The sequence below is a fragment of the Mustela erminea genome, chromosome 1 (genome assembly GCF_009829155.1).
Source record: "Mustela erminea isolate mMusErm1 chromosome 1, mMusErm1.Pri, whole genome shotgun sequence".
In the NCBI taxonomy this organism is placed as follows: Eukaryota; Metazoa; Chordata; class Mammalia; order Carnivora; family Mustelidae; genus Mustela; species Mustela erminea.
Window position 1 is genome coordinate 105,258,263 of NC_045614.1, and position 26,701 is coordinate 105,284,963.

A 26,701-nucleotide genomic window follows, 5' to 3' on the forward strand; every position below is an offset into this window, starting at 1 on the left:
ACATCTAAGTGATTTCCCGCTCAGACACTATACACTGGGGGAAGGAGGATAATGGAAAGCGATCATGCGGAAAAGGGACGCCAATGTGTGTGTGTGTGTATATATATATATATATATATATATATATATATAATGCAGAAAAAGGAAAAAAATGCCTCCCACCTTACATTTACGAATTTTCAGAGCAAGGGTTTTTTGTTGATGTTGTTTTAAAATCGGCGCCCCCCCGCCCGCCCGTCCCTCATTCCTCTTCTGGAATTGGGGCCTTGGATCCCGCGCTTCCCCAGGAAACAATCAGAATAATTTCCAACTGGGCAGAAAGGAAATGGAATTTCAAATGAAAGATGAACAAGAGGGGCTTTGATGGCAAAGCCTCAGGGACGCGCGCGCGCCCTCGCCATCCTTTTCCTTTCCACCCACAGATTCTGGGTTCTGCGGCCTATTGAGGTGGTGCGCCGGGCGGCAGCCTCTCCCCTCCTTCTCGCCCCGCGGGCGGCCGGGGCCGCCTCTGCACCCGGCGCGCGCGGGCCCTTTAAGAGCTACACCAGCCGAGCTGCAGTTTGACATCAGCCGGCCGGCGAGGGCGCGCCTGGAGCCGGAGCACGTGCCAGGATGTTTTATTGCCGCCGCGGCTGCGGCCGGGCCGGGAGGATGTGTGTGTGCGTGCGTGTGTGAGTGTGTGTGCGCGCGCCCCGGGGGCAGGGAGGCGGGGGGCGGCGGCGGGCGGCGGAGCGCGGGGGCTGGTTCTTGGTCCCCGGGAGAAGCCAAGAAGGTAAATAGCAGCTGCTGTGCTCGAGCCTGGGAAAACCCCGCCCCCTGCGCCTGGCCGGGGCTCATTGGCGCGCGCTGCGTGTGGGGTGTGTGTGTGTGTCCGGGGCCCCCTCCTCCGGCCCCCGCCGGGCCAGGAATCCGAGGGGGCGGCGGGCTGGGAGCCGAGCCCCGGCGCTTACCACCGCCCCCCGCCTTTCCCCGGCCAAGGTCAGCCCTTCCGGGCGGGGAGCGCACGCCCTGGGGTGGATAGTAGGGAATTATTCCAACCCCCCACTCCACCCCTGATTTCGGGCTTGGGGTTTTAACTCGGCCGAAAGCCTCACTAGCAACAGCCCGGGGGAGGGGTGGGGGCATTCTTGTTTGCTCCTTGCCCCGGCCCTCCCTCCCCTCGCGGGGCCCCCGGCGCCCGCCGCGGTCACGAGATGCCTGACCGCACTTAGGAAGCGGCCGGGTCAGCCTCCTGCCTCCGCTCGGCGGCTGCGGTTAAAGCGGCTTCGCGCCGCCCGCCCCTTCCCCGGGTCCAGGGCGGCCGGGCAGCTCCCCCTCGCAGCGCCCAGGCAGCCGCCGGCGGGCCGGCCGGGAGGAGGCGGGCGGCGCAGGCGGCTGCGTGCTGCCGGCTGGCCGGGCCGCGCGCCGGGAGGAGCCGCCCGCCGCCGCCGCCGGGTGCCACGTGGCGGGGCGCCGGGCCGGGAGCGCCAGGGCTCTGGCGGGCGGCCCTCCCTGGGGGATTTGCCGCGCGGGGCGGGCGACGCGCACTGCCCTGGCCGGCGGGCCGCCACCGCTGCCTCCCGCCCGCCAGCGTGGGTCGCCGGCCCCCGCGCCCCCACCCCCTCCACCCTTCCCGCCGCCCGGGAGCTCGGCGCGCTGCTCGGGAGGCTCCGGGCAGCCCGGGAGCCCAGCGTCTTGTTTGACGTCGCGCTTCTCCCCAACCCCCCCCCCCCCCCCCGCCCTCCCAGCCCTTCTCCAGGCTTGGAGGCCGCCAGAGGCCTGGCACACATTTCTCAGACACTTCATTCCTTCCTTCCTCCGAGCTCCCCACTGAGATAATGTTGTAAATGGTTCCACCAGATCTCGTCCGGATGAGATTCAGCGGTTCCTGACTCGGAGTGACCTTGGGCAAGCCCCTCTAGTTCTTTCATTCTGTACAGCACGCTCTGTGCCAGACACTGTGTTAAACCCTGGGATTACCAAGATGAGAGATACAGTGGCAGTCTGCAAGGAGTTTACAGTCTACTGGAGGCAGACAGACCCTGATTTTCTGATGGATGACCGGGCATTCCTCCATTATTCCTCTCCCTTAGGGCTTAGATGATGGCGTGAGCGATCAGGAGAAACTAAAGGAAGCACTAAACCACACTTGTATGGGCAACACTCTTGCCCGACTATGCGGGGGGGTGGGGGGGGGAAATGCAGGGATGAATGAAATGGTTATTACCCTCAAGAAGCCTACAGCAGATACTAGACTCAGGAGTGCAGCTGACATCTGTTTCCCAGTGTATTCCTCCAGTCGGTTCAAGAGAAAAATTTGTGTGTCTAGATAGAAGTAAAATGCTATGGAGTTTTGGGATAGTTAAATTACTAAGAAATGGGTGTATCCTGGAACACTTCTGGGAGGAAATGGTGTGTGCTTTGTATCTTAAAAATAGGTAGGATTGGGGCACTGGAAATAGGAGTCATGGGGCAGGGGGGAATGGGAGTACTCATGGCATTAAAGGCCTACAGCCTGGAACTTGAGGTCCTGATTCAGAGAGCATGGTCTGGAGTCCAGGGTGGATGACAGGCAGGAATGTAAGAAGAAACTGAAGGAGGAGGCTTGCAGCCAAATCACAAGACCCTTAAACTTCTCACTAAAGGACTTTAGCCTTATCTTCAGACAATGGAGAGCTGTGAAATGCTCTTGAATAGAGCAGGGACAGCAAGGTTCTCCTTTAGAAGGATGGCTCTGGCAAAAGTGTGGAGAGTGGATTGCAGAATTTAGAAGCAGAGAGCCCAGCTGGGAGGATTCAAGCAGTGAAGGAGGTTCCTAAGTGCCAGGTATAGACTGTCACCAGGAAGCACCTGCCTAGAACCAGCTCACCTGGACATTGACTGCACACTGTCCAGTGACCCAAGTTCAACAGAAACCTGTATACCCTTTCACGCCACATTCCCCACGACGTGGAGTCTAACTAAAGACTCATTTGACTCTGACCGAATTTACCTTCCAAGCATCATTTCCATCTTGCAGGACAGCCCTCACGTCGGCAGCCAAACCTTTACCTCATTGCAGGCTTGGTTTACTCACTCTTGCCCCTCCGGCTACTCTCTGGGATTTTGGTGTGTTTTCTTAACACACTGCCGAGTGGGCTGTGCCCTATCATGTTCTGAAGAAATGATGAACAATGTCTCCTTTGTTGACCTGCACCCTGGGCCAATGGCACAGAACTTTTCTTTCTTACTTTAAACAGATGGAAAGGTGGTGATGACAGAAAATTGTCTGTTGCTTTCGGGGCAGGGGAGGAAAAAGGGGAGTCTTCCTGTGTATTTGAAATCCTCTTGGTGAAAGGTGATGAGCCTCCCAAGTCACCCTCCTTTCTTGCCATGCAAACTTTGCAAGCTTCTTAAAATGCTCTACTCAGCATCTGACTTTTAAAAAACTGCATAAATACTCTGACCCAGATTCTTCCAAGGAACTAAACCCTTCCCAGGGAAGCATGTTAACCCTTCCAGGTACCCTCCCCCAAGCCTGTGAGAGCCTGTGACTTCCTCCAGTAAGTTCTGCTATGATATTGTGGTCTGCTGTCTGGCCCTAATGAACTAGCTGGGTGTGCCACCCCCTGTCCCTTCTAGCCTGAATGTTTTTTTTTTTTTTTTTTGTCTCTGCCTCTGTCATCCCGGGATTTGGCACCCTGAAGGTGCATGGGGAATGCTGATTATAGTCAGTTTAGGGTCTCACTGCTGGACCTGAGGCAGCTCTCATGGGTCAAATAGTTAATCAGCAACTCTTTATTGCCACTTTAGAATGCTTAGACTGGTAGAATGAGCAAATAACTTAAACACACACACACACACACACACACACACACATTTCTGGAGAGACAGAGGGGTCAGTCGAGTAACCAGAAATGTGCCATGAATTTGTCTCTGGGCTGAACAGACAAACAAACAAAAAACCCAAACCCGCGAAATCTCTGGCCCTCTTCCCTAACCATTCAAGAAGAAAATTTCTTTGCGAAGGTACTTATACACTACTTTTCAGTATCCTTACTTATCCTGGTCAAAGAAAATAGGAACAAGCTGACACTCTTTCCAGCCCTTCTCAAATGCGGACCTAAGCTCCTACATTCAAGAAAAGACTTTAGGGATTGGAAGCCCCCCACCCCCATCCCGCTTAGATAGGACGACCTTTATTTTTCAGTCCTCCCACCCCCCAAAGCAAAGGGAAAATTGCACCCTGTTCATCAACAGAGGTCACTTCTTTGATCGCACTGTGAGACCAGCAGAACACAAGGAATCTTTCCTACTGTATCAACCCGGATAAATAGGACCAGGGGCTGCTCCCTTTATCCCTGTCCGGCTTTCTGGCCCATGAAGGCTGATTTTCTCTGTCTTCTGACATCACCTGTTTGCTTTAAACCATAAAACAAATAACTGCACCTCTAGTGAGATTCCCCTTTGTCCCTAGGTATCAGAATGGCTTGTGGGTTTGGCTTAAAGCTACAGAAAAGACAGAGTGAGAGAAGAAAAAAGGTATTTTGCCTGAGGACTTGAAGTCTCCCCCCCACCCCCACCCCGTTTCCCTCCGCTTGACTGACTTTCTCACACTCGGATTCCCTGCAGCCTGCCAGAGCCGAGGTAGCTGCACGGCCAAGAGCTATCCTGGGAGAGCTATTGAAAGAGCCTTGAGTAAGTACACATGGGGCGGATTTCTCCTCCCCCAGGACCTGCTGCGCACCTGTACAGGGAGCAGTCCCACACATATCACCTGATCGCAGCCTTTTCAGAGACCGTGAGAAAAATAAAGCCCGGGATAGAAGAGATGTTTGTTGTCTCCCCGGAGCCGCAGCCAGCTCTCCGCAGTCTGAGTGCCCAGAAACAGCACGTTGCCGCCGACGGTGGGGCGGTGCACGCGTGTTTGCCGGCGCGCGAGCCTGGCGGGGGTGGGGGGCAGGGTTGGGGAGCCAGAGATCACTTGCAGAATGACAGGCCTTCCTGCCTACATTTTCTCGCATCCGCCTGACCGGTAGTTTTATGATCCTTTGCTGGAATCATGATTGTAGCCCTTCTAGATAAGAGCCCATAGATGCTCATCATGGCAGAATTCACAACCAGGATTTCTCACTGGAAGTTTCACGGAAGAATGTCCGCCCCCCGCCCCCTCTTCCGAGGAACAAAAAAACAAAAAAAAAAAAAAAGCCTGAAATGGAATTCAAAGTTAAGTCTACGTGCATATTTGGCAGTTGCTGAATATATACTTTTTGAATGAATAAATAAATCAATGGCTGCATCATTCCCCCCAACCCCCACCCCCACCCCAGAGAAGGGTCCATAGCTTTCAGCAGAATGTCAAAGCTTCTTGGGACCCAGGAAGGTGGAGGAAACAGATTTAGGCAATCTCCATTTACAAGTTGGTAGTCTAAACTCCAGAGGGGCAAGGGACTGACTTAAGGGCCTCCAGCAACACAGAGCCAGAGGGGGAGCCGACAGCCAGCTCCGAACTCTTTCCACCCCACCATAGTGCTGTGGCCCGTGGGAAATTCAGGGTGGGGTTTTATTAGAGTTGTGCTCACCACCAAAGCCCGGATTTAAAATAGACACATTAACAAAAGGACTTTGAATTTCCAGAACTTTTTTTTTTGTTTCAAATTCTGCAACACTTGAGCCACTCTGCACCCAGTTTTTGGATGGAGAAAAGGATAGTCAAGAAAGCCAAGTGGGGGCACCTGGGTGGCTCAGTGGGTTAAGCCGCTGCCTTCAGCTCAGGTCATGATCTCAGGGTCTTGGGATCGAGTCCCGCATTGGGCTCTCTGCTCAGGAGGGAGTCTGCTTTCTCCTCTCTCTCTCTCTGCCTGCCTCTCTGCCTACTTGTGATTTCTCTCTGTCAAATAAATAAATAAAAAAAAAAAAATCTTAAAAAAAAAAAAAAAAAAAAGCCAAGTGTTCATCAAGAGAACAGGACTCAGGAATGCTTGGAACAAGAGTCCTGGTGGCCATGAAGAGGCATTAGAAACAACTGCAAGTCTGCATTCCATCTTTGATAAAAAAAAAATAAGCTGCTACTTCTCAACAAAACTGCCTGGTTGGTTTCTAGCCAAGCGGGGACCTCGAGGTGCAAACAGGGTGAAGGCAGAAAATTCGACTGGCTAATAGCAGTCTGTAATGCTTTCTGCTCCCCACTCCCCACCTCCCTTACAAAACTTGACCAAGCCAGTGAGACCAGGGAAATGTGCACTTTTTTGATGGGCCCTGAAAAAGGATGGTTGCCAAGAAAGCCTTTTCCAAACCGGGTTGGGGGGTGGGGGTGGGGCAGTGCACTCTGGAATGCCTTACCTCCCACATTTGACCCAGTCATCGGCAGCAGCAGCAGTGCAGTGGAAAGGCTCTAAACTTGCTTTTAGCTGACCTTTACCCTCTGAACAGCACTGCAGTGAGGCAAACCTGCAAGCCCAGGGATGAGAAGGGCATTCCCCCGGGAGCATAGGGTTGCTAACTGCATCTCCGGCGTGTGAAAGGTTCAGAACCGCACAGGGGCCAGTGCCTGTGGGTGCGGGGGAGGGATGTATCTGGAAGGCTCAAGAAGGCGGGGTGAAGCCTAGCCCCTTTAAACCCAGGACATGCATTTTATTTGGCTTCTTGATGGCTGCTTCAGTTGTGACATCAGATCAAATTGCTTAAACAAAACAAAACAAAACAACAACAATAAAAAAAAACCCACCCAAACCCTGAGTTAGTCCGGAAAACGATTAGGATAAAACTTAATGCCTGAAAATGATATGAGGCGAATGTTCCAACATTTTTAAATTAAAATCTCCATCATTATTATTCTCCCGTCATTTCTCCACTTACAGGAGAAGGGTCAGGGGAGGCTGGGGAGGGGACCTGAGAGGGGGTATAACTGAGCCTGAGAGAAGTGACTTGCCCCAAGTTCAGCAGCCTCTCCAAGAGGAAATAGCAAAGCCAGAATTAGGCTTAGATTTTCCACCCACCAGTCTAGAAACCCACCTCGCCATATCTCGCTAAAAACATCTTGACATATCATTTACAGCAAGTGGCTAAAATCCACCAAGGATGGATTTTCCAATCGGGAACCTGAACTACCTGCTGGCGAGTGATTTGGTAGCATGACAGGCTATGCCCACCCAGAACACGGGTAAATTCCAGGCTTGCTGCACTGGGATTTTCTTTGGGATTTGCCCATCACTCTGTAACCTCTGGAAAAGAAAGGATCTTGATTTCTGAGTTCCAGGAGCTGGGAAGCCACTTACAGGGGCCACACAGAGTAAGTCAGCTAGCCTCTCTGTCAGCCAAAGCAAGCCAAGCCACACACCATCCTTCCTTTCCTCCGATTGCCAACCTGTTTCCCTCATTAGTGCTCTAAAAGGAAGATGGGAAGGGGGGCAGGGAGAGAATATGTCCAGGCCCTGAATCTGTGCTTTATCAATACTAGGCTTTTATGGGGACCAGAGAAGATGGGATAATGTTGGAGCCCAAAGCCATTGAGCTGCTGGCTGACGTCACACATAGCAGAGGGAGAGGTGAGAAACAGAATGGATTTTCCAAGTGGTTGATGGATGGCATTCGCATGTGAAATAGCTATTTTTCCTTTTAGAGATCAGGCTTAGGGAACAAGAGAAGATGGTTTAGGCAGCTGCTGTGGCCACGGCTTAAGACTCTGGTGGTTTCCAGCACGGCTCAGGCCATCCAGTCTCATCCACAGAGCTGATGGTCACTGTGCCCTGCTTGGTAGAGGACAGGGCACTTTCTAGTCCATTACAGCATTTTGTCCTCATATATGGTTTTATGATCTAGAAGGATTATGGTGGGAGGCTCAGGGAGGGGGAGAAAATTCACGTTGTCAGTGCAGGAGGCATTTGGTCAGGCTATGGGCAGTAGGGGGCACAGGATATAGGACAGGTAAGCTTTCTGGAAAACAGTACATCTAGAGAGACAAGGTAGGGCAGGGAGCTTAGCAGTCAGGGGAGAATTAACTTTTCTTTCTCAGCCATGGGCAAAAATAGTTTCCAGAAAAATGGAACAGAGAGGAGAAGAGAGATGTCTGTCAGCTTGGTATAGAATAGTGGTGATCTGGAGGACATGTCTTTGAGAGTGTGTGTGTTGGGGGGAAGCAAGGAGGAAGTGTACTCTCTTGTGATGGGAAGCCCAGTGCGGGAGGAGAAAGGGGAAGGAATCCCACCTAGCAAGAAGATGACTGAGCGGGTTCTGGAAAGGATACAGGAAAGGCAATGGCCATAGTCTCCCCTGGGCTGAGGCTTCCTTCAGCAGACAGTACTACCTACAGGGAGACAGGGGCTCTGAGTGAGGGAGCCCTTAGAAAGCTCTGGCACCTGCATCACTTTCCCCATTAGATAGTTCGTTCTGTGCTAGTTTGTATTGCTGTAGGCATAACATAAAATGCCACAGACTGGAAAAGGCCGTGGGATTGTTTGGGGTGGTTGCAGGGAATCGGGGGGCTATGGGGACCCTGCATTCTGCACCATGGTTGGTCTGAGGGTCATGGTCCCGACGTCAAGGTGGCTGCATGGCTGAGAACCAAGGGGAAGGCAAGTGCATAAAATCCTCGCCGTTCTAGGAAGGGACTGAGGACCGAGTGCTCAACCCCAGCTCCCTAACCACTTGTGGGCAGTTGCCCACATACAGTGCATTCGGGGCATGCTCTGCCCTCCTCTGTGTGAGGTGTTCTGTGAGGCAAAAGCCAGTGAGGAGTGAGCCAGTGACGGAGCCAGTGAGGGCGAGCTCTGTTCCAACACGATGGTGGGTAGTGCTGCTTGCCTAAATGATGGAGGTCTCTTGGTAAAGTCCCGGAGCATTGCCGGCTCCTGGAGGAGGTTGCCAAGCTGTATGGGTTTATCCGGCATGTGTCCAACTGTGGCCTTTCTCTCTCTAGCCCTCCATGGCCATGGACGGAGCCAGCACTCACATTCAAGTATTTGATCTCCTTGTCCTCGGTCGCGAGTCCCCCTCTTCACCTGGCACTTGGGACAGACCTAGACTTGGTGTCTAGGACTTCTTGTTATCTGGACAGAAGGATCGAGTGTCAGCTTGTTTTCTTTGAGACACGTGGACCTGTGTTAATGGTGCTGAGGTAATGTAGCCAAGGATTTCCAGTGGCCTATTTCACTGCATTCAGTTCATGACGATTCTTGAGGACCTACTGTGTGTAAGGCAGACCCACACACCTCTTTCAGCAGATCACTTCCATCCCCGCTGCTGTGTGAATGCTGGTCATCTGTGCAGAGTGGTGAGACTAACAATATAAAAATTTCCTCTTTGCCTTCCACTTTTTTCACATCTATCGCTTCTCTGATTAGAAAAAATAAAATAATAATAATAAAAAAATAAGCTCTGAAATTCCATATAGTATCTGGCATCCCCAGATCTTTGGAGAAGAAATACACGAATGAACTTTGACTTAAGGAAATAGGTTTTATCGGTAATTGGGTGAAACCCTCAAAAGATCCACGTATTTTTTCCAAAATTTTCTTGGTTGTGCAATCTAAGAGGTCGGTTGCCTTTGGCTGCTCCTGGTGGCCACCTCTGGCCAGCCGGGCTATCCCCTACAGACAGCTCTACTCTGTTGCATTCAGGTGAATTTGGAGGAGTCCATGGTTGTCCGTATTTTCCCAGGCCTATCTTTATTGATGGTTATTAAAGGCACACCACCACATGGCAATATGAAAGTACAAAGCAATTCCCAGGGTAAGGTGCGTGGGAAGAAGTGAGATACTGAGCTCCCAAACCGTTCCACTGTAATCACAGTCTGCCGGATCGATGTACAGTTAATCAGTAAGGTGCAGGTAGCCGGGTTCCACCGCTGGGCAGCAGATGGGAAGAGGGGGAAAGGCAGGCGGGGAGATCACTGTTCCTTCTGGAAAACTGTAAGAGAAATTAAGAAGGGGGTCACCTGGGAAAGGAAAAACTGATGGGCAGTCACTCAGGTGGACCAGGAGCCCGCAAACGGTCAGAGGAAGGAGCCCCGCTGACCTCCTCCCTGGCCCTCATGCTCTGTTCATGCCAGGCCCTCATGGAACATTCTGTGTAACCAGGAAGGATGGTGTCATCGTGTGCAGACACGCTGGGTTTAATAAGTGTAAATACAACACAAGAAAACACTGGTTTTTATAGCACACCCCAACACACCTGTTGCTTTACGATGCTGATGATATTGATAAAGGGGCCCCTTAAAGTTGAGGTGAAATGGCCTCGTATTTAAATAGGCACTTCAAGTGTTTTACAGCTGTGATTGACCTGGTGATTATTTCTGTTAGGAATGTTTCACACAGATCTCTGTATATATTCAGGGAAAATGATGGCCGTGGGGTTAGAACGCAAGGACGACAGAGTCAGACGGCCTCGGTTCATGTTCTAGCTTGTTTGCTTTCTAGCTATGGGACCTCAGTCTTCTGTACCTCAGTTTCCTTCCCTGTTTAATGGGGAGATAGTCCCAGTGCTTATAGGACTGCCATGAGGACTAATACGTATTGTGCTTAGAACAGGGCCCGGCATGTCACAAATACAGTGTTAAGTTTTCTGCCGCTTCTCTCAGTGCTGTCTGTGTATCAGTATGTAAGGTAGGTAGCCTCATTTATCAGAAAAAGAAATCACAAGATGTTAGTTAACATTTTCAAAGAAATGGATGGGCAGCCACTGTGGTAAATTGGTCCATGACTATTTGTCAAAGCCAAGGCTTCAGCCAATCTTTCATTCATGCTTCATAGGCTGGGGGGACCAGTAGAAACCTAAAAAATTATCTGGCTCCCGGGGCGCCTGGGTGGCTCATCTGGTTGAGCGTCTGACTCTTGATTTCTGCTCGGGTCATGAGCTCAGGGTCCTGAGAGGTGCTGGGCTCCATGCTGGGCGTGGAGCCTGCTTAAGATTCTTTCTTCCCCTCTCCCTCTGTCCCTCCCCTGGCCACACCGTGGCTCTCGAGCATGCACACACAGTGGCTTTTTCTCTCTCAAAAAAAAATATACCCCCCACACACATACACACCCACCTGACTCCTTCTCCTTTTCCAGAGAAGAGGGTCTCCTCCACACAAGTAACCCTGCTCTGAATAATTGTGATGAGCCTCAGGCCCACAGAAGGGAGAGTTCTGGATGCAGGCAAGGGCATCATCGTGGGCCTGGCGTGCAGGTGTGTGGGATGGCCCGGCCCCTCAGGGAGGTATGGGAAGAGCTGCCAACGGTCACTTGAATGTGCAGGAGCACACTCAGGCAGGCCCTCGCTAGATCCAGCTACCATTACGTGAAGTACGATTGGTGGAGACATGAGCGTCTGAGGCCTTTCCTGCCCGAGCAGGTTCTTGTCGATGACCGTCTAATTTGTGGTCCCGACTCGGTCACTTCTGAGAGTAAAAGATAGTGTTGTTCCCAATCATGTCAGGACACCCGGCCTAATTTGGGACTCGTGGCCGTCCTGGTTCTGTGGCCTGTGGTGACATGGGCTACGTCATTCCTCCAGCTAGTCAGATGTCTTTTTATCAGAGATACTCCCTAAGAAGGAACACCATTCTTGGTCATTGATGTCTTAGCACTTCTATGTCTCTGGAAGGTGATGCCATTGATCTACCTTCCGTAAAGGGAGGAGCCCCATTGTTGAGCCTAGAGAACCTTGTTCAGCGTATCTAGAAGGGAGGGTCAGAGGAGGCCCTGTCATAGTTGGATGGTTGCTTACAGGATGCTTGATGGGTCTTGGTCTCCCTTCCGTAGAACAGACATGCCTTGAGCCTCCCCACCTTCTGGTCTGCACCAGGCTGTGGGCTGGAGTAGCCATGCCACCAGCCACTCTTGTACCTCCCGACTGTGGCTGACAATATCCGTTTCTCCTGGGCATGGGAATACAAGAAAGCAAGTGCCGTAATTTGAAATCCAGGCCCTTGTTTAATGGCAGAAGGAAGACCCCAAAGGAACGAGCTTTTTCCCCACCTGAAATACTTGCCCTTTTAGTCTTGTATTTGACTAAGTCTTTTATGGAAAGGAAAAAAAAAAAACAAAAACCCAAAACCAAAACACTTTTTCCCCCACCGAATAGGTCAAAGTCAAGGTTTGCTCTTTGTTATTTTCTTAAAAAAAAAGACAAGAAAGAAAAGAAAACTGGGTCCCTTGCCTGAGTGTTCTCCTATGTGCCTATTTAATGATTAATAATACCTTGTGGGCTATTGTTTGATGTGGCCTCTGCTGGTTTGAACAGGAGAATACTGATTCACTCTTGAGGCATTTATGAATCACAAGTGTTTACTCTGAGACAATAAACGAAAGGGGGAGATTGAAAAAAAAAACACCCAAATATGTTGAATTCTTTGAGCAGAAACTGGAGATAACAGGGAATCTCAGTCTTTGATACCCCGTGTGGGGCCCACCGATTTCTCTCCCAGAATCAAGACCACGTCAAATGACCAAGATGAGGCATTTGAGTTTTAAAGACTTTTCCTTTCACTCGCTGATTGGATTGAGGCAACTTTTCCTCTTGTTTTCCAGGTCACACGTATCCCTTGTCTTCCCACCTGTCTGGTCCCTCCATGTCAGTTGTTTAGAAGGGAATTTCTGGGGTGCCTGGGTGGCTTAGTGGGTTAAGCCGCTGCCTTCGGCTCAGGTCATGATCTCAGGGTCCTGGGATCGAGTCCCGCATCGGGGTCTCTGCTCAGCAGGGAGCCTGCTTCCTGCTTCCTCCTCTCTCTCTCTCTGCCTGCCTCTCTGCCTACTTGTGATCTCTCTCTGTTAAATAAATAAATAAAATCTTAAAAAAAAAAAAAGAAGGGAGTTTCTGGATGGTTCTTTAGGGGAGCTATTTCCCTGAGAGGGTGGATTCGACAGATGGAGGGACACAACAGGCCTCGGTGACGGACTGGACCGGGATGGCCAAGGAGGAGCCCCTTGATGACACCTGGTTTGTTACCCAAACAGCTAATTCTTCTACAGCTCCACTTGCAATAAGAGGTCCTAGACTTATTTTCCCTTCTTTCTGCCCTGAAGCCTGGAGTTGAGTGAAAAAAAGATTGCTACATTTGCCCCTAATTACCCTTTACTTTTTTTTTTTTTTTTAAAGATAATTTTAGACTTAGAGAAAAGTTGCGACTAGTAAGGGAGCTCTCATACCCTTTCACCAGCTTCCCCAGCGTCATTGAACTGAGCAAATAATCTTGGTCCAGTGCTCTAAACGACAGACTTCCTTCCAATTTCATCAATTTTTTTTTTCTAGTTGTTGTTGTTTTTGTTTTTTTTCCGGGACCCCATCCAGAATTCCAGGTGCCTTGAGTTGTCTGGTGACCTCAGTCTCCTCTCTGTGACAGTTCTGAAGTCCGTCCTTGTTTTCATGATGCTTTTGGGAATACCAACCAGCTGTTTTCATAAACTCTCCTCCTGGGGTCTGTGTGCTGTTTTCGCATGATGAGGTCAGGGAGCTGCACTTTTGGGGAACACATAGCACAGGTGGTGTACCCTTCCCAGAGCAACAGGGAAGGGGTGACATGTGCTGTCTTATTTCCCTGTTGCTGTTAAGCATGATTATGAGGGTAAGACGGTTTCTGCCAGGGGTGTCCACTGTAACGTCACACTTTCCCCCTTCCTAGTCCCTGAATGTTTGGGGGGTGATACTTCAAGGTTTCTGCAAATAATGCTGTTTCTGCTAACCGTTCTGCCCACCAGATTTAGGATCCATCAAAGAATCTTGCCTGTGGCAATTACTGCTGTCATAATCTAATAGCGATTTTTGATCTCCCTCATTCTTTTTACATTTATCCACTGGAATGCTGGTTAAGGAGGAATTACATGATGTTGCAGGTGATAAAGCAGAAATAAGGAATCCATACTCTTTTGAAGCCTACATTTAAACTGGAGAGATGGACAAGCAAAATAAATGGAGTGGGGTAGGTAGTATATTAGTACTATAGAGAGAAGTCAAGTAGGGAAGGAGGGGGAAGTGCTGGGAGTGGCAGGTTTAAATCACATGGTCAGGAAAGGCTTCTGAGGGAAGACTTGTAGCAGGGGAGGGAACCAGTACATGAATATGGGGTCTAAAGAGGAGAAACTGCAAGTGCAAAGGCCCTGAGGCAGGACCATGCCTAGTGATGGGCCCTAGGAAAGTGTGGCTTGTACAAAGTGAGCAGAATGCAAAGGGGAGAGAGGGAAGAGGAAGCAGAGAGTGGCAGACCAGATGCAGTGGGCTTGGGGCAGTCCTCATGGCCTGGCTGTGGCTCTGAGGAAGCCAGAGCCTTGGCAAGGTTTGGAACAGAGGGGTCACACCTGTTCCTAAAAGAGTGCTTTAGCTGCCCTGTGGTGGGCACAGCAGGAGGCAAGGAGCCCACAGGGAGGAAACCATCACATTCATCCAGGAGGTGATTGTACTGTGGATATATTTTAAAGATAGAACCACCACTGCCAGGAAGGGGCTTTCTTGTGGCCAGCAGCTTCAAGCTACCTCCAGATCCCCCAGGGGGCATATCCTTCCTCCCCAGCATCGAAGTGGGGCTTCAGGCACATGTCTGAAAGAGTCCAGGCACTGTGGCTTCTCCTGGGAGCCTTATGTCACCTAGGTCCACCTTGTATCTCTCTGCACTGCACCACACGCCTCACTCTGCCTCGGGGCCAAGCTTCCGTTCTGGTCTACCCATCACCTGCCATCCTCTCAAGATCCTTCCCATCTTCTAAGGATGCAGTTCTGCCGCCCCCAGCCCCACTCTCTGAACACTTCCCTGTCGACGGGGGACACTAACCAGGTCCGCTTCACGTGTGTAGCCCCAGGAGACAGAGACCACAAATATGCCTGTAGTGTGAGGGCCCCTTAGACTCCAGGACTGCCCCAGGTGGCCTCAGCAGCCTGTTAGCTGGTCTGTCGGTGTATGGCATACGTTCAGAATGAAACGATTATGTTTCTTCTTAATCATGTAAGTACATTTTGCCTTATACTCCACGTATGTTCATATTTCCTTTAATATAAAAATAATGTCTCTGCCTCTCCCTCTGCCTAACTCTTCAAGTCAAATGGAAATTCCAGATTTGCTCTCGTTGGGCTACCCCATACCCTTAGAGGGGTGCTGTTAAAAAAAAAAATAGTTTGAGAAGTCAGGTGAGGGGTGCAGGGAGAGGTAGATGTCACTGAGGTTTCATTTGCTATGAATGGATTTCTCTTTATCTGGTGATCAATTTCACTTTAAAAAATGCATACGTTAAAAAACTTCAAGCAGTAGAAAAGGGTAGATCCTGAAAAGTCACCCTTCCATCTGTGGCCCCAGCCCCCAAGTCCTGTCTTGAGGACAGCCACTCTTACTCACCAATGCAGGGATGGCTAATGAACAGTCAATGGCTGGTAATAGAAAGTGCTGACCCATTGAAGGTCAACTGAGGCACCATGGAACCCAGCCCCCAGCAATGTCCTTCCTAGGGCTAAGGTGGCTTCCATGCGGCAGGGTTAGCTAACCTGCCATTTCTATTATCGTCTTTGGTTCAGGCCCCCTAAGGGTAAGTTTGCAAAAACCCCATGCTAGAGTGGAACTGGGGCATTTGGCACTGCCCTCTGTGGCTCTGGATCTGTGCCCTCACGGGGAGGTCTGCTGTCATTGAGATCCTCTCTCCCACAAAGCTACATTGGGAAGAAAGGCAGGTGGGGGATGTTGGGGGAAGCCAGCCTCTGCATCGTGATCACAGCAATGTGAGCGATGACCGTGAGGTTTCGGGGGGCTTTCTCCTTCCTCCCCACTCCTCCTATGCCTCAGAGGCTCACCTGAGAGGCAGCACTCTTGGCCACCTTTCCCGTGGGAATTCAGCACAGCCGACAGAACCCCTGAACTCTGCTGGGCCACTGCCAGCAACCTTCAAGCCTTTCCCCCCTGCCGCCTACAGTGACATGATGTCATTTTTATTGAGGCAAGATTAGATTTTTTTCTAAGTTTTCAAAAGTGTGCTTCACATGATCTCCAGTACTTTTCCCATTGAGTGAAGACCACAGAGCTGCCAATTTCAATTTTCTTCAGCTTTTATCACTAGAAGAAGATTAAAAGGAAAAAGGAAGGGGGAGAAAGGCTGAATGAAAATATTCCACTTGGCCCCGGCTGTTAGCATGAGGGTGGCGGGGGACACCCGCATCGCCCGCTCCCTTTTCTGTAACTGGTGCAACAGGAAGATGTCAGAAGACTGGAGTTGGCCCTGGCTGCTGGAAGATGCACAAGATCCACTGGCCCGAAGGGTCCTCCTGCCAGGAACTGGAAGAGAGGAAAGGTACAACCTCGGGTCATTCACGGTCGTCAGGAGAGGATCAGAGAAGATGTTTATCATTTGGGAGGCTATTGGGTAAAATACACTCTAGGAAAATCTTCGTCCTCTTAATTCTAAGGGACTGGATCCCAGGGCCTCAGATCAAAGGCAGACGTTTAATCGACTGAGCCACCCAGGTGCCCTGCCATTTACTTTTCTTTAAGGGAAATTGAAGAATGCCGCTTTACATGGATCGTGGTTTTTTGGGTGCCAACTCAGCCTTCAAAATGAGTTGGTGTGATGGAAAAATCTTGAAAAGCACAAGCTCCAATCATGTAAAATGAGGGAATGAAGTGTGGCAGAGTAAGGGACATGCCGAAAAAACTACATGTCTTGGGACGCCGAGATGGCTCAGTCAGTTAGGCATCTGCCTTCAGCTCTGGTCATGATCCCAGGGTCCTGGGATCAAGCCCCACATCGGGCTCCTTGATCAGCTGGGAGCCTGCTTCTCCCTCGGCCTGCCACCCCCCTACTAATGCCCTCTCTCTGACAAATAAATGAAATCTTAAAAAAAAAAAAAAAAGGAAAAAGAAAAAGAAAAGAAACACATGTCTCCCACTCTGTAGGAGTCTTTTTTTTTTTTTTTTAAGATTTTATTTATTTATTTGACAGAGATGGCAAGTAGGCAGAGAGGCAGGCAGAGAGAGAGGAGGAAGCAGGCTCCCCGCTAAGCAGAGAGCCCGATGCGGGGCTCGATCTCAGAACCCTGGGATCCTCACCCGAGCCGAAGGCAGAAGCTTTAACCCACTGAGCCACCCAGGCGCCCCCCACTCTGTAGGAGTCTTAAAGTGGAAACAACATTTATGTGACACCACCACTGATGAGCCGAGTTCACATTCCTGCTGGTCTGTTCCTCACCACAGCCTGTGCAGTGGGCGGGGGCAAAATTTACCACAGCTCTACACTACACCTGGCACGGAATAGGTGCTCAGTGAAGGTTTGTTGAATAAATGTTGTGTAAACCCCCAATTTCTAGAGGTCAGACAGCCTCACAAGTAATCAAGAAATCGGTCCCAAGTCCCTTGGAGTAAGTGGCAGAGGTAAGACTTGACCTTAGAGGTCTTGAATTCACACATAGAAGCTCATCAGTACCCAGTTCTCCTTAGAGGCACTGCCTCGGAGAATTCTCTTGACAACTGGCCTTTCTCTGGCTGGCAGGAAGGCGACTGTGAAGGCAACCTCCTTGAAGATGGCAGTGAGTCTTCAAAGAGTCGCTTCAATGGATGGAGGCCAAGGTGACTTCAGACGTGGACAGGACATCTCGTGAGGAGACCCTGCTTGGCTGGAAGGTTCTCCTAGCATTGACTTGGTTGTGCTAAGAAACGTAGGCATCCGGTGTTGTTCTTCAGGTATGGATTTCTAAGCGGTTCCAATTCCTTGTGAAAGTCTCTGCAGCTGTCTGACTTACTCTGTCTCTGTCAGTTATGTGGAACAGAAGAAGTGGCTTCAGAGGCAACTTGTGAGGGAATTCTCCCCATTTGTGTCTTGTGAACCTTGATTCTTCTCCTCCTCAGAGCGAGAGAAGGACTGTGTGGGGAGTGATGTAAGTCCCAAGTAGTTTGCAAGGCTTTGTCAGGATGACAGAAATAGCAGCTGCAGTATCACTGGGCTGAAAGAGACCCAGAGAGGGACTGAGCACCTTCTCCTGCCCACAGGGGCTGGAGCTGATTATGGCCCTGTGGAAATATGCAGCGTGGGGACCAGGAGGAGGCTGTAGGAAAGGACGGTCTGTCTGGATGAGAAGGGAGACCAGAGTGTGAAACTTCATCTTTTTGTCTAATCTGTGCTAAGGGCATGAGGCAGTACACAAAGGCTTTGTCCTGGAAGTCAGAGAAGGATCCGGGTTCTAGTTTTGCCTGTGCCGTAGACTTATGTGTATGTCCCTGCGGGCAGTGTTCCCGCATCCTTCTCTGGGCCTCGGTTTCCCCATCAGCAGTCATTAGACATTGGTTTTCACCCAATGCCTTGGGAGGTGTTTCCTCCCCAGGCAGTGCAGGGTCTGAACGTGGAGGTGATGCTGGGCGGGAGCGGTCGCTGTAAGCTCTCAGATCCTTCTACCAGAACAGCTTGGCTTTTGCCCGTTCACACATTCCATGGTCCTCATACGATTTTGTTCAAAGAAAGTATTCCACTGGTTTTGTGTTTAAGTTTGAAAACTACCAACTTAGAGACTCAGAATTCCTTTCCGACGGAGAAAATTGTAAGATTCTTCCCTGATGCCTCCCCGGCTTTTGGACTTTCGTCTCCCCTGCTCTGTAGCACGTTCTGTGTTAACCCCTTGGATCCCTCTTTTTCTCTTTCTCAAGGGTCATCGCAAGCAAAGTCCGCAGATGATTTGGAGCATGTGGGGCTTGCTGTAAAGGCTGCCTGGGAGAGGGCACCCCCACCCCCCGCACTGCTCACACTGTCCCCAGCCCGCCAGTGGAACCAAAGACTTCAGATCTCCACTGTGCCTTATTCCCCATAACTGGGACCTCGTCTCACATCCCTCACCCACAGCCAGCACACGCAGGACATCGAGTAGGTGCTTAGTAACTATTTGCTGAAAGGATTGGTGAATGAATGGCTTGTTCGCCTCTGTGGGAGGAATCACAGATGTCCTCATCTCGAAGGGCCTTCCCGGGACTGACTGGAACTTTGTGAATGCTGTGAGCTCTGTGTGTTCCTTTTATGAGCTGGGATGGTTATGGCCTGTGCGGGTCATCCCATGGTATGGTTTCACCTGTGTCCCCTTAAAAAAGGTATCGAAGTCCTAACCCCTAGTACTTCAGAATGAGACCTTTTTTGGAAATATGCATTGCGAGAGGTTTGCAGATGTAATTCGCTAAAATGAGGTCATGATGGATAGAGTAGGGTGGGCCCTTAATCCAGGGGGACTGGTGTCCTCGCGAGAAGAAAAGGAGACACACAGACACACAGGGGGACAACAGTCATGTGACGATGCAGGCAGAGATGAGGGATGCATGCTGAAGCCGAGCGGTGTCAAGGAACGCCGGCAGGCGCCAGAAGCTAGGGGAGGCAGGCCAGGATTCTCCCCTCTAGATTTCAGAGGGAGCGGGGCTCTGCTGACTCCTTGATCTCAGACTTAAAGCTCCCAGAACTGTGAGGCAATACGTTTCTGTTGTCTTTTTTTTTTTTTTTCCAAAGATTTTATTTATTCATCAGAGAGAGAGGGAGAGAGAGAGTGCACACAAGCAGGGGAGCAGCAGTTGAGGGAGAGGGAGAAGCAGGCTCCCCACTGAGCAGGGAGCCTGATGCGGGACTTGATCCCAGGACTCTGGGATCATAACCTGAGCTGAAGGCAGATGCTTAACTGACAGAGCCACCCTGGTGCCCCTAATTTCTGTTGTCTTAAGCCACCCAGTCTGTAGTACTTTGTAAGGGTGGCTCTAAGGAAGGACTATATCCCTCTACCCCCAAAGTTATGCTTAAAAGGAAAAATCTACAACCTCTTTTTCCTTTAACCTCTATGAAGTGTTCATAGGAACCTGTTTGGCTTGAATTTACTGTTTTGAAGCATTAATTACAATCTCTTATCCAAATGCTTCATGTATTTAAACCTCTAAAATCTTTGTATATTGGGTCATATGTGTGTATTTATTGGAAAGTAAAATAGACAAATCAAAAAGCAAGCGACTTCCCTCCCAAACAAACCAAAAACTCCAGTCCTAGCTCGTCCTAGTCCTCATCTTTTTTTGAGGCAAATTTGCTGAGAATCGGCTACTCATTTGACTTGAAAGGTTGAATGCAAGTGGGGCCTGGGGATGAGTTTCACTTTCCTCTCTAGGAGCTCGGCGTGCTTGCCTGGTTTAAAGCAGGGACACAGAATCACTGTTCACACCTCTGCAGAAGTGGTACTCCTTGCTTCTGAATATGCTTCCTGAGTTTTGTTTCATTGGCCCTCTCTTCCTGGGAGCAGGTTACCAGCTCTGGCTTCTCCCGGGTGCCCTTGACCAAGCAAGCACGGCCCTCCCTCCTCCATCGCCAAGGAGATTCAGGAATTTGTGGGACCCACCTCATGTCGGGTTATTGAGTAACTGGTGGGGCATTGAATGTCAGGGCTGAGAAAACAAAGCTGCCTACCTGTTGGGCCAGATGACTTCACAGCCCCAGCTGGTCTTCTGGCGCGGGCTTTCTCCAGCTTCCGTCAGTGACGCCTTCCAACAAGCCCCGCCCGCATCGTGCTGTTCTAAACACCCAACTTGAGGATTCTCGCTGTGCTCAGGTGAATGGCAGCCCCTTTGGTTCCGACTAGGCCTACAGCAGTCTTGCAGGAGTGGGAGGGGGTCTTTCCCAGAAGATGGAAGTTGAAAGGAATGAAGGGCTTACTGTATTTTAATTCAAAATCCACCATTAATCTCCCAACCTGGATTTCTAGCCCCCTCCATAGGTGTGGAGAAGACCAAACCATCCCCAGCTACCCCCACCACTCCCCCAAATCTGTCCTGGCTGACCAGGGCTTTGCTGCCCGAAAGAGACGTTTCCAGTGCCATTTTTCCAGCATAGGTACCACAGCAGCAATAATTGTGGGTATCTTCGATCCACAAATCTTCGGTGGGGAAAACCATCTTCCCCAGGTCTCAGCGGATGACTGGGGGCCTCCCTTAGGTTGTATCTGTGGAACTGCTGGCTTCCCAGTCAGTGTCTCTGACAGATGCCTACAAACCCCAGGAGGATAGGGAACGGTCTCCAACAGCAAGTCATGGTCTCCTCAAGTTTGGTTCTGAAGAACTGGGGGAAACTGAATTATATAATTATTCTGTGGTGACACTAAATTCATGCATTTGCTCATTCATTCTCTTATTCATTCATTACATGGACATTTTCTGAATTCGTTCATTACAGGCTGTGCACTGTATATAGACACGGCCACAGTTAGTGATGCTAGTGTGACTTGTGCCTAAGGGGAAGTCTGTCCAGGGGGCTGAGAAAGTTCTGGGGACCAAGAGACAGATCAGCGGACCCCAGGGAAGCGGGGCCTGCTCTCCTGGGCTGAGGATGACCTGGACACTTAAGCAAGAGCTATTGCAGGTGTTCCACGAAAGGAACCTCCAAGAGGTGTCAGTCCTCCTCAAGAGGGAGGTGGCCGGGCAAGTGACAGAGTTCACCCCAGTAGTCTCCTTGGAATTTTCATTTCAGCTTCCTTATATGAAAGTTTTCCTTAGGAAAGACAGAGAGGAACATCAATAGAAAACAGATTCCCAAACTTTTTTTTTTTTTTTTTTAAGATTTCATTTATTTATTTGAGAAAGGGAGTGTGCGCATTCTTGCCCAAGCTTCAGGGAGGAGCCGTGGGAGAAGTAGGCTCCCTGCTGAGCAAGAAGCTGATATGTGGCTCATCCCAGGATCCCGGGATCATGATCTGAGCCGAAGGCAGATGCTTAACCGACTGAGCCACCCAGCTGCCCCAGATTACCAAATGTTTTGAGACAAAATTGGTTATGGCACACATAAGACCCAAGCCTTGCATTTGACAGAAAGATGTTATAGGCTATCCTTTGGTCAATTCTAGGTTGCAGTTATAAATGAATTTATAACTACATGGAGCTCTGGGCCTCTCTCCCAAGGTCAGACTTCCATATTTGCTTGACTGTGCACTGGCTCCAGATCTCATGGGAAACATTCTGTTTTATGTACTGGCCTAACACATCCTAAAACAGACATTCTCCAACTTCGCACCTAAGAACACATTGCCAAATTTTTTTTTATCAAAGGGTCATGCCAGTTTTATTTCTGCAGTATATGGGCGTAGATGAGTTTAATTCTAAATTATCTGCTGTTTGCCTCTTGCTGAACACATGGTCAAGAATGAGAATGAGTTTAACCCTGTCCTTGTATTTGATAGAGTCAACACAAAGAAATAGGTTTGCATTACATGAGTTTAGCTCCTTTATGTTGAACTGTAAATTAAACATGACCCTAGCTTTTCTTATGTGTCATTACAAAAGATAAAAGTTCCTTTTTGCATCTTCTGCAAACCATCATTGAGAACCCCAGCCACTGGGCCACTCAGTGTCCCTTGTATCAGGACATATTAACTCTTTCTCTTTCCATTTGTGTATCAAATAATGATACCTTGGCTCTCAAGAGCTCAGAGTTCCCCTTGATGCTTGTGGGAAGTAAAGGTCTCTGAAACTGCTTCTCCTCCTCTTTCAGGGAGAAGGAGAACAGGCTCAACCACCACCAGCCAAAGGCACATCAGGTATCAGGGTAATTGATGAGTAGGTAAGCTTCCAAATCTGCAAGTCCTCTCTAACCCCTGTATCAGGGAATGAGGTGAGACCTCCAGCTTCTTCCCTGTGCTAGACTGTGGGATCTGCCTGTTCTGCCAAGCAGACCCCGAGCCCACGTGTTTAAGCTGCTGCAAGGAAAGATTGTGAGCTAGCTTCTAGAAAGCCAAGAGAGTGGGAGCAGCAGAGAATGGCGACCATCCTGCTTGGTGGTGGTGGTGGGCAGCGAGCGGTGAGTCCCTGTGCAGGTGGCCAAGGACAGAAGTCTTCAGTGGGCCAGAGAACAGGCGTGAGACCAGAGTGCAAAAGGCAGGGACTGCATCACAGTGCCCCTGGATTCAGTGACCACCTTTTGGTGAGTGTGTGCTCACCAGTCGCATTAGCTGGAAAAGTTCCACTCCAACTCTCCCCTTTTGTGGGCTGCTGTGCACAAGTCCCTCTTCCACAGAAGGGTGAAGAAGAGAAGATGAGGTTTATTCCCAAGCGTACTTAACTGCAGTAGCCAGCTAACCTGGCTAACATAATTGTCCCTTTCTTCCCCCGTGATGTTTGGGATTTTTCCCTCCATTTGTTTCTTGAGCTTTGCTATCATAAGCATGTTTGTTTTTTAATTGTAAGCAACCTAAATTTTTGTATGATATTACATAGGAGTAAATAACCAAATGTGTGGAGTTCTAAGGCTAACATGTGCAAGAAAGAGAACAAATCAAGACGCTCTGGGGGTGAGGCCTTAAAGAGCTAGGACTCCAGCAAGAACTTAAGTCAGGGGGACAATTCTCTACAGGTGACAGGCCCTGAGCTGGGTGGGACTGAGCCCAAGAATCATGAGATCAAAGGCAGGGTTGGAGGTGGGAATACTTGTGAGTAGATATGAACAATTGTCATTCTTTTAGCCCTTTACAGTTTGTAAAGTATTTTAACATCCATTATACCCCCTCATCTTCACATCAAGCCCACGATTGCATATTATCATCATCCCTGTTTTAACCATGGGAAACTAGGCTCGGAGAGTTCCAATGGTGGATCTGGGACTCATACCTGGGTCTTCTGGCCCCAAATTTCATCTTTACCCCACCCTATGTCCTACACTCATTGGGCTGGGGGAGGGGACCACCCCACCTAAAAGGGAAGAAAGTGTTCTACAGAGCAATGGAAAATTATGGTATTGAGTTAAGGCTGAGCCAGACTGAGGAGGTCCAGTGCAGATTTCATACAGAGGAAATAGGGAGCCATTGAAGACTTTTGAGCGGGAGTGTCACATGACACAAGTGGTAGGACCCATCAGTCCATAACTAGTAATCACAGAGGCTTGGGAGGTGGAAAGGGGGAATATGGGAGTAGAGATGTGGTGAGGGGGCTTGGGGAAGAACTTTGGGTCTCCAGATTCTATTGTTAGTACCCAGGAAGTTGTCGGCTTTTTTTCTTGTGATTCACTGCTGTGCCATGGAGTTGGAGTTAGACAGAGCTGAAATACTCAGTCCCTTTCGTTCACTGTCTTTATTAATGAGCCAATATCTCTGACGTTTGTTCCACATGATTTTCAGCCCATATCAAAGCACTAACATGATTTAGAGTTGGAGCAAACATCCACGTTTATTATATTTCATGAATATTTACCGAGAACCAACTATGTGCTGGGTGCTGGGCAAGATCCCCCTGCTAGGGAGACAGAAAGAATGGGTTGCAGAGCCCCGCGTTTGGGTGCTCTCAGGCTCCAAGGGGAGAAGGGGTTGGAGATAGGGTGTGGGGGAGGGGGAGGGGAGGAGCTTAGACCCGGACACAAAGACTGCAAGAGAGGGCTACCAAGACTGGCTCCTTTTCACACCAGGAGGACCCGGATTAGGCACCGATCCACCTGCAGCCGGGAATGTCCCACTCTGAGGTTGCCTTTGTCGGGGGGATCAAAGGGTGTCTCGGAGCCGCCAACAGCCCCAGCCCCAGCTAACTTCTCCTTTCTGCTCTGCTGTTGGCCAGCCCTCTGAAACTGGCTGCTCCAGAATGTCCAGCTGGGAGTCTGTCTCCTCCCCCTCCTCCCTCATATCTGCTCCCCTGGGGCTGCAGTAGCATGCCCCACCTTCCCGAAGGGAAAGTCTGTGCTGCCAGATGCAACCGGACACCTGAGTCCCGCGTCACTGTGTGCCCTTGGGCAAGTTATTTCTTCTCTTGGGTTCCTTCCTCTTTCAGAATTGGAGCAGCTCCGGGAGCTCTAAAGATAGGATGGTGATTACTGCAGAATTGCAATGTACGTGCGCGTGCGCGTATGTGACTTGCTGTTTAATAGGGTGCTAAGACAGCAGGGGGGCTGGCCTTTGCGTCCCCCACCCCCACACGTGTGGCTCTCATTACTGTCAGGAGGCCTTAAGTCGGGCCCCATGGAGATGAGAACAGACCCCTTAATTAGGCACGGTTCCCAGAGCGAGAGAGGGAGCAGCCTGGGCCGGGCTGCCCTGGCGTCGCGGGGAGCCCAGCCTGCAGGGCTGAAGGGGGGTGGGAGGGGGAGGCGGAGGGCCGGGGCATCTGAAGGACTCAGCAGGTTTACACTGCGCTGACCCGATGGATGAATGGGGCCCTGTCCACCCACATGGGGGCCTGGAATCTTCAATTATGGCAATTACATCAACAGGTCGGAAGGGCAGCACTTTCCACTGAAGAGGTTCAGGGCTTAAAAGAAAAATCCTAAAGCCACTGTTTTTTTTTTTTTTTTTTTCCTTCTTTCTTTCTTTTAAAGGGATTGGGTTGATGGAAGAAGACCCCCATCCGCCGTCTAATTGGGCTGTGGGTGAAAAACAAAGATGTGGCACGTTTGGGGAGTAAAATCTGGCTGGCACGTGTTCGCCCGCTTCTGGACTTGTGGCTCTTCTCTCAGTCGGCTTGGCGTTGGAGTCCCCTGAGCATGGGCAACTCCCCTGTCATCTCCCTAAGGGAGGGATCTGGTGACTTCATCTCTGAAGCTTCCTGGTGTGCAGCACAGAACCAGTGTCCGAGGGTTGGATTAGACCTTGGAGAAGTCATGTCTTCTCTCTGGCCCTTGACTTCCCTAGCTGTAAAATGGGCATAATGCCTTCAGTCCTTTCTCCTTCCCAAGCTTTTAAAGAAGACTCTAAGGGCGCCTGGGTGGCTCAGTGGGTTAAAGCCTCTGCCTTCGGCTCGGGTCATGATCCCAGGGTCCTGGGATCGAGCCCTGCATCGGGCTCTCTGCTCCGCAGGGAGCCTGCTTCCTCCTCTCTCTCTGTCTGCCTCTCTGCCTAGTTTCTCTCTGTCAAATAAAAAAAAAAATTATTAAAAAAAAATAACAAAGAAGACTCTAGTTCCTGCTCTGCATTCAAGCAAATTGGATTTTTTTTTTTCTCTCTCAGCCTCCACGCTGCTGCGTAGGTGAGACTCAAGTGAGGCTCTCGCACCAGCAGCCTGGGCACTACCGGGGATCTTGTTAGAAATGCAGAATCTCGGGCTCCACACCAGACAGACCAAATCTGCGTTCGGCCACAGGGTGCACGTTACAGTTGAGAAGCTCGGCCCTGGACTGAAGCTTGTACACAATGAGTGAGAGTGAATGAGACTTGCTCTCATCTATAAAATGGGGATAATGGTATTTGTTCTTTCCCATCGGGGTGATGCTGGGAGAGGGCATAAGGTACAGTTGGCCCTGGAACAACATGGGTTTGAACTATGTGGGTCCACTTACATGCAGACTTTTTTCAGTAAATATAGTAGAGTGCTGTAAATGATTTCCTTATGATTTTCTTAATAACATTTTCCTCCTTTGGCTCCCTTTATTGTAGGAATACAGTAGGTAACACATATAACACACAGATACGTGTGTAGATCAACTGTCATCGGTAAGGCTTATAGTCCACAATAGACTATTAGTGGTTAGGGTTTTGGGGAGTCAAAAATTATATGCAGATGTTCGTCTTTGAGGGGAGGCAGTGCCCCTAATCCCTGCCTTGTTCAAAGATCAACTCTACTTTGTAATTATAACAGTCTTTTATTCTGTCACTCCCTGGACCGTTCACTGAGCAGCTACTATGAGACAGGCGTGGGGTTCATACAATACCATTCCTGTCTAGAAAAAAATTTGCAATCTTCCAGGAGTCTGATTTTTAAAGGAACTAAGTGTAACAGAATGTGTTAAGTGCTATCAGATAGCTATGCTCAAAAGAGGAGATGGTAAGGGTGGGCGAAAATCGATCGTGATGGAAGTTCAAGGCTGGGTAGGTTAGGAGAGATTTC

General features: G+C 50.0%; 1 long non-coding RNA gene across 7 annotated transcripts; it reads left to right on the forward strand.

The window, feature by feature from the left end:
* The first annotated feature begins 155 nt into the window (after positions 1-155).
* LOC116586975 lies at positions 156-25,644 on the forward strand. Of its 7 annotated transcripts, XR_004284243.1 has the most exons (11): positions 156-772; positions 4,436-4,500; positions 4,591-4,656; positions 7,418-7,505; positions 8,876-9,073; positions 13,748-13,855; positions 17,397-17,587; positions 18,545-18,758; positions 20,158-20,463; positions 22,395-22,463; positions 25,197-25,644. It is a non-coding gene; the product is annotated as an uncharacterized LOC116586975 (long non-coding RNA). The 7 variants fall into 7 exon arrangements; XR_004284248.1 differs by lacking the exon at positions 4,436-4,500; XR_004284241.1 differs by lacking the exons at positions 156-772; positions 4,436-4,500; positions 4,591-4,656 and adding an exon at positions 5,908-6,079.
* Positions 25,645-26,701: the final 1,057 nt, after the last annotated feature.